Below are 14,817 nucleotides of genomic sequence, written 5' to 3'. Positions count from 1 at the left end.
CTGTCCTGCCCCCACAGCAGGCAGCGCACAGGCACTGCAGGTTCTCACCACTTACCCCTGCCCTCAGCTGCGCTGGGCATCATGTTCTGGCTGGTACTACCGTGCTTGGGTCATCATGCCGCTGGCGGAGCAATGGGCGCACAATCCTCCTCTGTGGCATTTCACCAGGCTCGGCCCCTGGCCCCTGGGGCACGGTCAGCTGGGGCGGGGGGACATCACCACGGTCCCGTAATGGTTGCCCATGCCCATGCCCTGCGGCCCTGGGGCTGTGCGCTGCTCTGCTGGTCATCACAGGTGAGCAAAAATGAGATCACTGACAACACTGGGATCTAGGAGAGAGTTAGTCAAAGGGAAGCAACTCTTGCTCTTAGATCCTGCTTCCCTCCTCACCTCACCAAGCAGCTCAGGCATAAAAAACCCCCACATTTAAACATAGCTCTTCAGTACTTTTGTGCTTTTGAAGGGCCACCATGATATGACAACATATTAAAATATTGCCGTAATATTTTAAAGAAACTATTCTCAGCATGCCCAAAAATCTTCTCAGCAGTAATGCTGGGCTTAGAAACATCAGCATGAACTCTGATGAAAGCCAAAAAACTTACCATTTGATTTATTCAGTCATGTTCCCAAATAACTGAAAGCTCATAAAATCCTACGATACATATTGCTTTTTATGGCAAACTCTCAAACATACCAGCAGGAGAGAGAGTATTTGGGGTGGGTGTTTGGTGTTGGTTTTTTTTTTATTATTTTGAAATGTTTTTGTCTTTCATTTCAAAAAAGAGAAGACTTGGTTTAGTTTTATCTGTATAAACTAAATGTGGTGTGCAGACTCCTATTTCATTTAAAGTCATGACAACAGACAGAGTTTATATCTCAATCTAAACATAACACAATTAGCTGGTTTTGCTTAAAACAACAGATTTTTTTTAAAGTTTTCCCTTTTCTTCCTAATAAAATCATGCTGTAAGCACCTGGCTTTTTCCATCATTATGAGCTCTGTACACTTCCAATGATTAACTATTTAAGCGAATGTTTGTTAAACCTCAATCCAGTAAAGTTTGCAAAGTGCTGCTTCTAGGATAGATGGACAAACAATGATTTAATAGCAAAAATGACATGTCAAACATAGAATTAATGAAAAGCAAACAATTAGAACATCAGCATTACTCAATACAATATGGTTTGTTTAGTCCATTAACATCTTAATCCAGCTAAAGGAAAATGGGTATCATTACAGTATAAAAACACAGGGGACTTACCTGCATAATAGCATTGACTTAGCACTGGTCAGCAAGCAAGTGTTCCTGCACACAGTACAACGTGGTGGCACTGCCAGGACAACCCACCTTCTGGCTCTAAAGCTGAGTATTTGTGCAGCACCTTCTCTTACCTGATAAAAATACAAACTTTATGTCTTACTCTTCTGAAAGCTGCAAGCTTTCAGGACAAGGGTATTTGATTCCTGGATTATCAGTTCTAGAATGTTTCACAGGTTTTTAGATTTAATGTAATTTTCCTCTTTTTATTTCCATATATATTTATAACTTCAAAATAATAATTTTGATGTTTTTTTAAGGCCTTATTTCAAATAGTTGGGCCTTGATTCTCTTGGGGAGACAGAATTTCCTATAGTTGTATAAGGGGAATAACAAATTCTTCTGGACACTGCTTGATGGATTTGTCTCTTCAAGGTACAAGTCTCTGAATGGCCAAAAACCCCCACTTTTTTTCTTTAGGTTCTGTGAACATACAAGTTGCACTTTCCTGACACATAAGAGCATTAAGATGGTTTTGCCTTTATACAAGCTTGAAACTATTTTTCCACTGGTGTGGGATACACTATGAGTAGATTGCAATGAGGAAATACAGTGCGTATATAGAATAACAGTTACGAGGGATCTTGAGATTTTAGATGGCTTTGCAGACATGAACATATATGGAACCAATTTATTATTGTTTATGCACTACTTTCCTCGACAAATATACGAAAAAAACAATCCAACTATGAATAAGCTGTTTGAAAAGTTATTTTCAAATTCTGTAGGCAAGATTGTATTTCTGCTTTGTTAAGCAAACCCACATTCCTGGATGCTTTCTGTGCCTTTTCCTGATATATATATAAAGACAAGGTGGCTGAGAATAGATTCTTTCACTGAGAGTACTATACAGTGTTGAATAGAAGAAATGCAAAACACATTTACACATCAAAATACCTTTGTACTTTGCACATTAATTATTTTGCAGTCATACTTCCTTTCATAGCCTCCTATGAAGTGAATCACTTTCTTCATAACTACTGGCTTACAAGATATGTTTCCTAAACTAATTATTTACTCCCAGAACAGTTTCAAGTCTGGCTTTGTATAGCACAATAAACCTACCAGAAAAAAAGGAAATAACATTATTTTATACTTTTATTATAGCCTATCATCTCCGCATATATAAGATTTGTGTCTACAGGTAGAAAATATTGAACAATCTAAAATATCTTAATGAGCCTGTAGCTGCATTTTCTTTTCAGATTTAGTCAATAAAAATCATCATCATAATCATCATCATCATCATTTACAATACCGATGGCTTGTCCTGATATAGTCATTTATCAGTAGTTTACCAGTGGCTGCTAATGACTGAAAAGCGGTCATTTTGTTGTCTCAGACATTATGACAGACAAACACTTATCTGTTTGGACATTCCATTAGTGGCTAGGTTTTGTAGTTGCACGCAGCTTGAATACTTCTTTGCCTATGGGTTCGGCCATGGTCAGAGACACTATGTCAATTTTCCACGGTCAAACCTGCTATACGGTCACTTATATAATATAACTACCTGCTTGGGAGGCTAAACAAGATTATGTCTTTCTCATTCCTAATTTCTAAATAAGTATGCAATCTGACCATTTGACAAAAAGCCCTAATCTACCCTTCTTTAAGTAGTCGGATTCATTTGAATGGAAGTAAGATTAGATGGTGAGTTTTTTTAAATTTATTTTTGTGTTTGTGGTAAACACAGTAAATTAACCATATGTCCTGTATTTACCTGCAAAAATAATTAATATTGTGTATGTTGAAAAGGATATCTGCTGAATTATTTTTAGCTGTATACATTGATTACCCTGTAAGAAAAGGCAAGAACTTTCCGGTACACATTAATCTAACATTTGCAGTCTAATCCTATTAACACAAATAAATTACATACAGTTGTCCAGGAACACACAGCGAGAGAGTGCTGAATCTAATAAAGCCTTCCAATACGCTGCTGCTGTGTACTGTGTTGCATCTTTGCATAAATGCGTCTGGTGTTAAAGAAACCTAGTACTGCAAATACCATCTTAGAAACAGTTCCCTTCACATCTGAGACTTTAATTAATTTGGTTACCTATTTAGTGGACAAAGAATATGAGAGTCAGTGTGGATCCCTTCTTTTTTTCTTTTTGTTTCCTACCTCCATTTACACATATTTCTATGATCTGCCTCACCTTCAGTATTGCCTTTCTAAATGTTAACACTTCTGGTTAGACACAGTATGTGTTTGTAACAGCAGCTAAGAAGCTTAGGCATTTACGTGTATATAAGAAATATATAGAAAATTTTTCAGTATGTAAGTGCAAGGAACACCATGGGTGATTCAAAAGTGCCTATTGCAACATACTTCTTACTATTTGGATGAAATTTAGCTGCCTCAAATCTTACGCGGTGCCTTTAAAACTACTTTTATACCACATATCATATCTTGAATGTAAAAAATAAAATTCTGATACGTTACTAGGACAGAATGGAAAGTGTGAAGAGAATTGCTTGGATAGGCTGAAAAGGTGATAAAAAAATGACTGCATTGAACCCCGCATACAAGGAAATTATTTCTGGATGAGCTAGGGAATGTTAAACTCATGCAAGTGCCATTTGCTTTGCACCTTTTCTCTAAAGATAGAAGCTGTGCAATTGGATCTCATCAATATAGTTCTGTGGCAAAGAGCAAAAAAATACGTTGTAAGGTCAGTTTCTGAGACATTTCAAACAACAGTCCCTTGGATTTTTTTCAGGACAGCCTTAAATTTTGCAGCTGAGTCTTACCTCAAGAAAAAATAACCAAAAGAAAAAAAAAATCATGACAGAGTGATGAGAAGATTTTAAGGGTGATTTTATGGCCATCGACATGAAGAAATAGAAGAATTTCAGGAAGGCTAGGAAGAAAACCAGTTGAGTTTGTACATCAGGAAATTAAATTTGATGAAGACTTTTCTTTTGTCAGGAGACATTGATCTTTAATTCTGGCACCTGTGAGCATTGCTTTGGTTGCCCTACTTCAAGGCACAATGCACAAGGCACTCCTCTGAGGAGTTTACAATACTCAAGAAAGCAAACAGGGACAGCCATCTAATGACTTCCTAAAGCAAAGTCATGTTGATTCATCCTGCACAGAAGGCCTCAAGTTCTAAACATATATCCATGGCCAGGAATTGTCTCTACTCCCATTAGAAGCATGTCGGAAAATGAACAAATACTTTTAGCTCTCCTTCCCCTGCCTGTCTCCAGGTTATAGCATAAAAGCTGAAGCTTATTGCCACTGACAATGCCATCCTGCCCCAAAGCAGGGTAACAGTAGCCCTCACATCACCTGAACCACAGACAAGCTGGTGTGGGCTCTATCAGCATTCAATACAAAGGAGGCAACTAAGCTTAAAAGAGAAGCCTTTACTGAACAGCCACCCACTTCCCTGGGCATCTTAGTTGAAGGCAAAGGAATTAATCAAGACTCTCAGACTGGGCATTATAATTAACTTGTAGTCATCTTCTCCAGTGAAAAACTGAAACACTCTAAATGAAACAGGATCAATTTTTTTAAATTTTTTTTTTAAATGTTATTCAGAGCCAGGGAAAGTAAATACAGATCAGGAACCTGATTTCTTCTTTTTCTCACATCCCATGTTTCCTTTCTGTTGTCTTTTTAACCAGTAGTCTAAAGACTATATTTAAATACTACTAACTATTTCAGAAATTTAATTTTCTCCTTATCCTGATGATGTTCAATAGAAACAAAATGTATAAACTGTCAACAAGAACATTTTAAAGGAAACTAGGGTAGACAGACGAACTTGTTCCACAGATCATAGATAATCTCTCTCTTTCACCAGTTGTCAGAGATCATAAATTATATACCTCTCAGGCTCATGAATTCTTCCATTTTTAAAAAACAGTAAAAATATTCACTGTTATCAGTGTTTTCTCTAATATGAACTAGTTGTAGAAAATATTATCTAGGTCATTTAACTCTTCTTTTTCTTAAATTCTTTTAAAAGATTCCATGTATGTCAAATATCCCTTAACATACTGAATATTCTTCATATGTTATGCTTACTTAATAGTACTTCATATTTAATCCTTAAGCCATAGGTCATCCTAGACATGTTATTTAACTCATTTTGTCTTGTTCTTGTAGCAGTATTGGCTTATTCAGGTTTTTTCAGTTCTTAGCAAAATGGATTTCTCATGTATAACAGACTGGCCTGTAGCATATTCTGTTGTGAGAGAGACTAGTAACAGTTAAATTGGCATAGAGCCTCCCTCGGTGCTGGTAGCCTTATATTTGCTCTTGAACTCAAACCCATTACAGAGATGTCCTAGGTCTAAGATGTTCAGTCCCTAATCATACTCTGTTTATCAATATTACCTTCTTAGTGAAGAAAAAATTCATTTGCTCCCCAAGTTTTCCACATACACAACTCAGACCACACTGCCAAGTACTAGAAGGCCAGGATCTTTCTCCACTTGCAATGCAGTAGATTAAATAATTTCAGAAAGAAGGATTCAAGCCAATAACTAAACTCAAAGGTTCTTTAGAGGTTGTGCTTTCTGCTGCTATCTATACTCAGTTCATACTGTAAGTGTAAAAATAAACATGTATTCATCTATCAGATCCAGACAACATTATTAGAATCATTACTGGTCATTTGCTGAACTTGGAAAGGAGAAACAAATTTCATTAATCCATTTTTTGGAACCACTGACCAGACAGCTTAAATGTCAATAGATGGAAATGTGTAATGTTAATTTTTGGAAGACCTTTTTAGGGGAAAATCCATAATGAACTAATGAAGGAAGTATTCAGCAAAGCTAATAATCTGGAACATGTTTCCAGTAGCTATAGGAGAAATTCAGAATTTCCCCATATTTAGCTCAGCAGTAGAGAGAAAAGGTTTCAGTAGAAAGACCTTTTCATAATTGGCTCAATAAGAACAGAATGTATTTTATAGTCAAACTTCTTAAGTAAGTTTTATTTCCTTCCATTGGAAATCTCTTAAGAATGAGATGGCAAAACAGATACCACACAAACATTTACAGGACCAGACAAAGTGAAAGACAATTTGTGGTAAACTAATGACACTGTGTCTAAGCCTGTTTTTAAAATACTACTACTGGGACAAAGGTAAAATCTGTTGGTGTTGTTTTACGAGCCATTTATACCTCCTCAGGTAGGAAACACTTTACATTAAATCCTGTACTAAGCCTTGCTGCATCTTTTTACATGATAATTAACTTCACTTCTTTATGATATGTGTAAAACTGATGTGGATTTTGACTTTCATGCCCTTTTTTTGGTAAATGGTAACCAAATTTTCAGTCAGCAACCTCATCAGTTTTCACGTGGCTTGTGGAGCAAACCACCACCTTAAAATCCTAAGTTTTATCTTGCTTTTCAGGTATTTTTAAATTGCATGGTAAATTTTAATCTAGCAATTAATCTAATAAATTTAATTAATTCATTAGTTAGATGAAGAGTCAGTTTCATAGCCTTATTTCTAGAAACAGAGAAAGTAGGTTTCACTAGATTATTTCAAGATGCTCTCCCAGAAAGAGTCCAGGACTTTGCTGGTATATTGTTACTGACCCTGGTAGAATTAGATGCAGTAGTACAAAGTACAAAACAACAAGCATACTCCCAATAATGTAAAAGATAAATATGTTTTGGGAAGCCAACTACTTAGGTAATCCTGGTGCATCAATTTATCTCTGTTACAGTCTGATATTTACAGTAGTAAAATCAAACATGAATCCAAAAAGGTAGCAACAGGTATTTGCATAGCAATTTTTGCACAAATGATTCTACTTATCACAGTTGTTACTCAGCTACTCCCAAAATTAACTTTGCTGATGCAAAAGTACTTCAAATCTTCCCTTATATTGACACCAAGGTGCAAAAATGTTTCAGTGACACATCTTTAGGAAATGCTGTTACCATGCTAAGTGCAAAACTTCATTGAAATGTCTCAGTTTGAGCATATAAAAATGGAAGCATCAAAATCATGGTCATTTTACAAAAATTTAGACTACCTATAAGGCAATGTAGACCAAGTCACCAGGCTTTTACATGGATTTTATTTTCTTCCTATTCAAGCTGAAGAAACTTTGTATTGGGAAATATTATTCAATTTGTATTCAAAAGAAAACTCCTTTTGAACACAATGAATTAAAAATCATTGATACAGCCTCTGGTCTTTAGGTTTGAGATTTAAATCTGTGCATAAAATATTTTATTTAAGAAAATTACTGTGTAGGATATTTAAAAATTATAAAAAAATCTGTGATAGAATGAAAAACATTCTTTTACTAAATAGTGAAACAAGGTATGAAAGATACATCAGCAGTACAATGCCAATATTGTAAGCAAGTATAAGCTAGGATTTCTCTTCAGGTTATATTGTATCAGTCAATTTGTCAAAAGATAGAGCTTCAGCAAAATACTTAAAGCAGAACCGTTCATAGCAGTTTGTGTTGTAAAGAAGACATCTGAAATATATAAAATCCTTATATTTTGCAAATATTTAAGTAGTTGTTCCCTTTTTGAAATGTGTTCCTATGCCAGACTATAAAGTTTCTATTGAAAAGAGTCACAGTGGGCTAGGAAAATAATTCAAAATTTCTTAGAAAATCCAGGGAGAGTCTACCGCTATTTGTCATTCTAATTTACTGGGGAAAAATATGAACGGTGGTCATGTGGCAATTATAGCAAAGACAACAGAATATATTTGCGCAAGACTGGTATTTGCAGTTATTCTAGGTTTCTGTGTAATTCGGGGGAAGGAAAATTTAAGCGACATCTCAAATTGTTTTTCAGAGAAAACTAATTGACTTTTTAGCATGAAGAAATTATTTTTAGCAAACACTTTATAGCACTGCCTTGAAGAAACATGAACTAAACAAAATTAAAATCAATAAACTGTCCCAAATAGTGTGAACAATTTTTTTTTGTGAAATCAAAACTTAAACCTGAGTAGCTTCTTTCTGAACTACCCAGTATTCTCAAAATAATTTGCATTATTTAATGTTTGAAAATTTTCATCTCATTGATTCAGTTAATATTTAACAATTTTAACGCCAGTGACATTAAAACTTTTTAGTTCTTGTGGATAAAAAAAGATTTGGGCTAGATCCTTCTTTTCTCTAACTTGCAGTGCTTTTTCCCATGTCCAGTAAAAGACAAAATATCTAGGACAAAAATCTTAGTTCTAGTTGGATACAATTTCCATCAATGGCTTGAAATTTCACTACATAATGAAATTATACAAAGTAATACAATTGGTACTGCTGCTTTATATGTCATATTGACACTGTCTTACGAAGACTTCAGCTAAGAATATGTCTACAATAAAACTTTAAAATTAAATAGTGATTATTGTTAAGAAAAGCATACTTAGAATATTAGATTGAAAAGAGATATGCCAGGGCTAGTTTTCAGGACACTATGGATAAAATCATAAGGAATTTGTTTTGTCAAGTGCTATCCTATCGAAGTTCAGAATAGGTGTAGTGGTGTAGTTCATATTCTGAGAAAGTCCTTTAAGTGCAAGATATATGTCTTACTGTGTGGATGAGATTAATGACACCAAGGCAAACTTATTTCCACTTGATGTGATTTTAGAGATACCTTTGAATAAATTGTTCCTTATGATCATCTGAACATTCAGATTGAAGATAATGAAGTCACTCAGTAAAAATCTGCCTAAATCTTGAAATCTTGAAAATTTAAATGGGCTTAATATTTTTCTGTACAAAGTCTCTATAAAAATTATTAATATAAATGTATAGTTCTTTTAAGTTTTATAAAAATCTCATAAATATTTTAATCAAAAATTAAATCAAATACTTCTTTGATGGAGGAAAGTTTTTTAGAATTGCAGTAGGTACTTGTGGCCAGATTCTGCTTCCAGTTTCATGAAAGGTTACTATAAATCTTAAGTGGGAACAAGAGGCTAGTTCACAAATTGAAGTTACTTCTTTCACATGGAATTCTTGTATTTGAGAACCCATAAAATGATACAATGCTTTAAAAAGAAGTAGATGTGAAGCACAATTCTGTCTAATGCCTTAAAAAGAGGATGTGAAGAATAATTCTGTCTCAGTGATTTTAAAGATTTTTGGTTTTGCATTAAGCATATTGAACCAAAGTAGGAAGTAAGGTGGAAAAGTGAATATAAAATTATATTTAATTAAACTTTAACAAAAATTGAAAAAGCGAACTAATGTGAAGACAAAAGACTGAAGCAGAATAACAGATAAAGTGGGACAGGATAATCAGGTACTGGAGTAAAATGCTTTATTGCATTTTCATATTGAAAAGGTTCCATTCAAATTAGTTTCTCTAAATACTTGGCAAGGGAACATATATTGGCCAATAGGATATTCACATTGTACAATAAAGGTAATACATCTTATTAATAACTTAAGACATTTAATACTGTGAAATTTAAATTTTCAAGTACTTGCATATTTATGATGTCAGAGGATAATTATAGGAGATCTTTGACCTATATTACAGTATATATGAAAGCTCTACGCTTGGTGACAAGAATGTCCTTTTTTCAGTACAGAGGAGAACATCTTTGTAATAAATAATTCCAACAATCCAACTTTTAACATTGTTCACAAAAATCAGAACATTAATGTATCTTAATTGTGCCAACAGTTCAACTTAGTTAAAAATAAGGTCAGCTAAGTAGTTAATTAGAACAATGTTCTACAGATTTAAAGTGGTATTTATACTGATGGCTGCCAAAGTTATGTACTTACAAAACAGAACTTAAGGCAGCCACTGGTATTCCAGGTACCGGTACTTGTAGTAATGTTCATCTAAGACAGGATATAATTCAGTGTATTCCAGTGTTCCAAATTCCTAACAGCTTACAGGAGTCTGTAATGATGCTGATCCTGCTTTTCCCTTGTTGCAGCTTTAAAATACCAAGTCATATACCACTGTTTCCAGCAGGTCAATGTCGTATATTTCAAATATGGCACTTTCCCTGCAGTCGATTATTTCATTTAGTCTTATGAAGATTCTTTCCGGAAATGCACAGTCCTTTTTCTGAAACATGACATTTTGGGGGGATTTTGGTTCTGAAAGAATAACACTAGTAATATGCATAATTTTTTGTATTATTTACCTTCACCTTCTGCTATCTGCTGGTTCAAGCTAGTTTCATACTATTGTTGGGTTTACAAGTTTCAAATGAAATTTATTATGGTAATCACTATATGTTCACAGAGGAAGAGACAGTTCCAGCCTCAGGTAACTTGTATTTCTTGAGTAAGAAAAACTAAGAATGTAAAAAGCATTTTCATGTAACAGGGGAGAATGTTGTCCACCTTTACAATAATTTCAGCCAACAACCTAGTTTCTTGTCCATTACGTGAACAAAGGTACAGAAACAAGTTATGTCTTAAATTAGACTGAATTTACATTATTTTTATTTGCAAAGTGTGAGATCAAGCGGAGGAATAACCATGGAGATATCCAAGAAACACAAGAGCTGGATTAAATAATGTTTGCAGTTCAAAATAAAAAGTGCGGTTTGCTGAGTCACTCTTCTATTAGACATCTAACATGTTGCTAGTAAACAACATTGGGGAAATAACATTATTTGATTGAGATGAAGAAATAAAGGTCCATTTTTTTCTGAAAAAGTCAACGGTTTAAAGTACGTTTTTAATATTTTTTTTATGTTTCTAAATACGGACCTGATTTTGAAAAGTGCAGACTATCCATGTTTCAATGAAAGCATGCTGCTCTGTGGTGACTTTGAATTAGAAAATAACTTTTGATGAGTTACCACAAAAGAAAATGCTCATAAAGTTAGAAGTACAATGTGTTAAAGAATAACCCACACAGAAATGACCTGGTTTTCTAATTAATTTAAAATAATTGGGATTGCAAAAAATATATAATGAACTATCCACTCAGTGTTCAAATAATCAATATTTCTATTAAACAAATTTGGCCTTACTAGTCACTTCTGATCTGCTGTTAGCCTTTTACTTTTTTTAAAAGAAAGCAGATTCCCTTTTCACTTTTTTTCATACGTGCTAATATATTTAATACTTGTCAGAACTTTGACTTTACAGTTTAATTAGTAATTTTCCTTACAGCATTATCTAAGGTACATTTTCAAGGCTATTCATAAAAAATAACAATCAAATGTAGAATATTAAATATAACCTATCAGCTAACCCATTGGACTATCAGAAGTTAGTTAAGACACGTCTTTTATAGAGTGAAGCCTTCCTGGTTTCACTTGTAAAGATGTTATTTAACTACCTGCCTAACACATAAGCAATTATGGCCTTCACTAATCTAGTGTTAAAATTGAGGTTTCTGTTAAAATTCTCACATCTTGTCTTGCTCCAGCAACACTTGTTATTTTGCATATCAGACACTGACAAAAAAAAAAATAAATAAAAAATCAGTAAAATCCTGACTGATAGAACTAGTAACTCAGACAGCCAGTCTATATATGCAGATCAGGTCAGCTTAGCAACAGCAAGTAATAATCAAGGGCATACACAGCCAGCCCATTTTACAGCATCGTGACCCAGTTTTTCAAGGATACAAATCATCTATCAAATAACCATTACATGCTGCAACATCACTATCAATCACGCACATTAAGGACTTCTCAAGCACTGTTCCCAGGACAGCGTTTGTTAGATCCCCAAGACCAACTCTTCAGTGTCCACCTAGAGACATGACTTGCTTGCTGGATGTTTGCTGTGGGAGTCATCAGTAAGGGTCAAAAGAACAGTCCTGAGATGCTCTGGGGAATGAGCTTTCCATAGAGTTATACTGATTTAACCAAAATGGTGAATCAAAACTTTGTGAATCAAAAATTCATTATTATTTAAATCTTAACATGTAAGCTAAATAAAAATACCAGCATAAAGACTGTTCAAGTTCAAAATGTCAGTTTTTACACCAGTTGTTGAACAGACAGGAGACAAAAAAACTTTCACCAGTAGTTGGTAAGGTAAAGAAACACTTTGATAAGCCCAGAGAAGCCCATGTAGTCAGACACATATAGGGAAACTTCAAGGTCTCTAGGGTTAGGAAAAAACATAAGATACAGTTCATACCACTCCTTTCACAATATGAGTAGTTTCCAAGTGTTGATGTGTTTGTTCTTTTATTTGCTTCCAGAGATGGTAGAAGTTAAGATACTGAGTAAAGTAAAAGAAAAGTGTCAGCTTGTCTGTGAAGAAAAAATGTTACAAGCTCATTTTTCCAGTTTGTACAGGCATACCAATCTTAGAGCCTGGTTTTCATTAGAAACTCCATCTGCCTACCTACAGCAGACACAAATAAATGCACAAGTTTAAACAGAAATGTAAAGTAAACCTAGTAGAAAACCAAACTTTAAAGCATAATCCTATAAAAAAAACCTACTGGCTGGATAAACCGAGCTATTTGAAAGTAAATGTCATGTTTCCAATGAGGTTCTTGTGTTCTTGTCATTCAAATAACATTGCAAAGGTCACTTTATTGAAATTTCATGTCTGAAAAATATATATGCATTTTTCTTGCTAGGTTTTAGAAACAGCCTTCCAGGCACCAAAATCAAGTTATCTTAAGGTCCCATGCTATCTAAGCAGTGCAACAAATAAAACTAACTGGAAATATGTTTTGTACTATTGTAAAATAAAATAAATATACAACAAATACTTTCAGTTGATAGCAAATTCAAGCCGTTGATGAACAGAGCAGTAAAAAGCAAATTCAAGCCGTTGATGAACAGAGCAGTAAAAATAATTCACACAGAAAAAATAATTCACATCAAATGCATTCTCATTTTGAAGAGAACTATATCAATAAATAAGTAGGAGACTATAGATATAACGCACAGACTGAGGTCTGAAAATCCACAGATCGCAATACAATTTGTGGGGGGCACGATCTTACTTCTGTTCCTTTTTCAGGGTGAGAGTCAGCAACCTTGCTCCTTCTAGGCTTACCTTACCTCTGCGGTAGAAAAGAGGGAACATCACGCCTTCCAAACGGTAAAATGCTCTTAGTGATAAAAATACAGTTTTCATCCTTTCTAGTGATGCAGCTCAGACTAAAGCCCAATGGCAAAGCTAAAATATTTTGAAGAAGTTCTTAGTCTGATGAACAGTACCTTTCACTCTGAGAGGAAAATTCAGATAAATGCAACATGCTACTCATCCAGGACCAACAGAAAAGTAAACACATCAAGATACTCACTGAGTATTTTCTCCCTGGTGTGGTGTTGTAGCCTAGACATTGAACTGGAGAACTGCGTGTTGAAGTGTGGTACTTGCTGCAAGACATTTGTGCACAGTAGGGCTTTCATAAGCCTAATAAGCCTTGCAGTTTTAAACAGATGCCATGCACACTGAGGAGCACTGCAGGATGGGTGACTACGTAACAAGAATGCTCCCAAAGAGCCTGTCTGAATTACTTCAGTGGAGGCTGAATGCTTAGTGACTGCAACAGCGTGTTAGTGGAGAAGAGGAAATCGCCTCCTTCTCATACCTTACCTTACTGGGGAGTAAAGGGGCCATTTGTATCCCTTCTGATGATGGATACCTGCCTTCTGAAGGAGTCATTTTGACAGACCCTGAAAAGAGCCACAGTTCTTCATCTTCAGCAAAGCCATCTGTCTGGATTTTGTGTGTTTTTTAAAAAACAAACATCCATTGCCTAGAAAGAGAGGTAAGGGAGAACACTTCAGTGTTGCCATGATTTTTAAAAATAAGTGATGGACCCGAACAATTTTCTATTGATAAATAAACCATGCAGATTAGTCTTCTGAAGAAGCCTGAGTATATTTAAAACAGGTATCTGAAGTCAGTTTAGCTTGAAAGTTAGATATGTTCAGAGTACATAGTCCTTAGCAGAGAAAGTCTCCTAGTCAGAGCATTTTGTGCCTGTTACACATGGTTTCAGTATTTTGGGGGAATCCTTCGGTGCCTCCATAGCAAAAGTTAAACATCTACCAAAGCACAGCAGTATTCACCAGGAAGAGAGATGGTTTTCTAAAAGTAAAAAACAATAGCAAATCATGTCTCTGAGCTCCAGATCTGAAGTTTGTACCTTCTGTCATGCAACAATACCCTACTATGACATTAGTATTTTTATTACTGTTTCCAAATGTAGTTTCATTCACCATCTCCAAGCTTCATGAGTTTCCAAAGGATACTATTTTCACCAGTCTTAGGGTGCTGTACACTCTGTCTTCCTTCATACTGACTTGTATCATCTACTTGTATGACCAGAAGAAAAGGGACTGAAATTCTTTCTGCATAGCTACGTATGCCTTTGATTCATGAGGCATTCTTACATTACTGCTGGAGTAAGAAAGGGCTTTCTAAACTGAGTGTTGAAATATGTAGGAATAAAAAGGATAATGTTTTAATTAAAGGATGTGAAACCCCAAAGTCTGTGCTTTTTATTGTTATCAGAAAGTATATCCCAGTGTTCAGTCATATAGATTAGACATTGCTTTATCAATATAAAGATAAATCA

This window comes from Falco peregrinus, chromosome 3 (genome assembly GCF_023634155.1).
Source record: "Falco peregrinus isolate bFalPer1 chromosome 3, bFalPer1.pri, whole genome shotgun sequence".
Classification (NCBI taxonomy): domain Eukaryota; kingdom Metazoa; phylum Chordata; class Aves; order Falconiformes; family Falconidae; genus Falco; species Falco peregrinus.
This window is presented reverse-complemented; position numbering follows the sequence as displayed.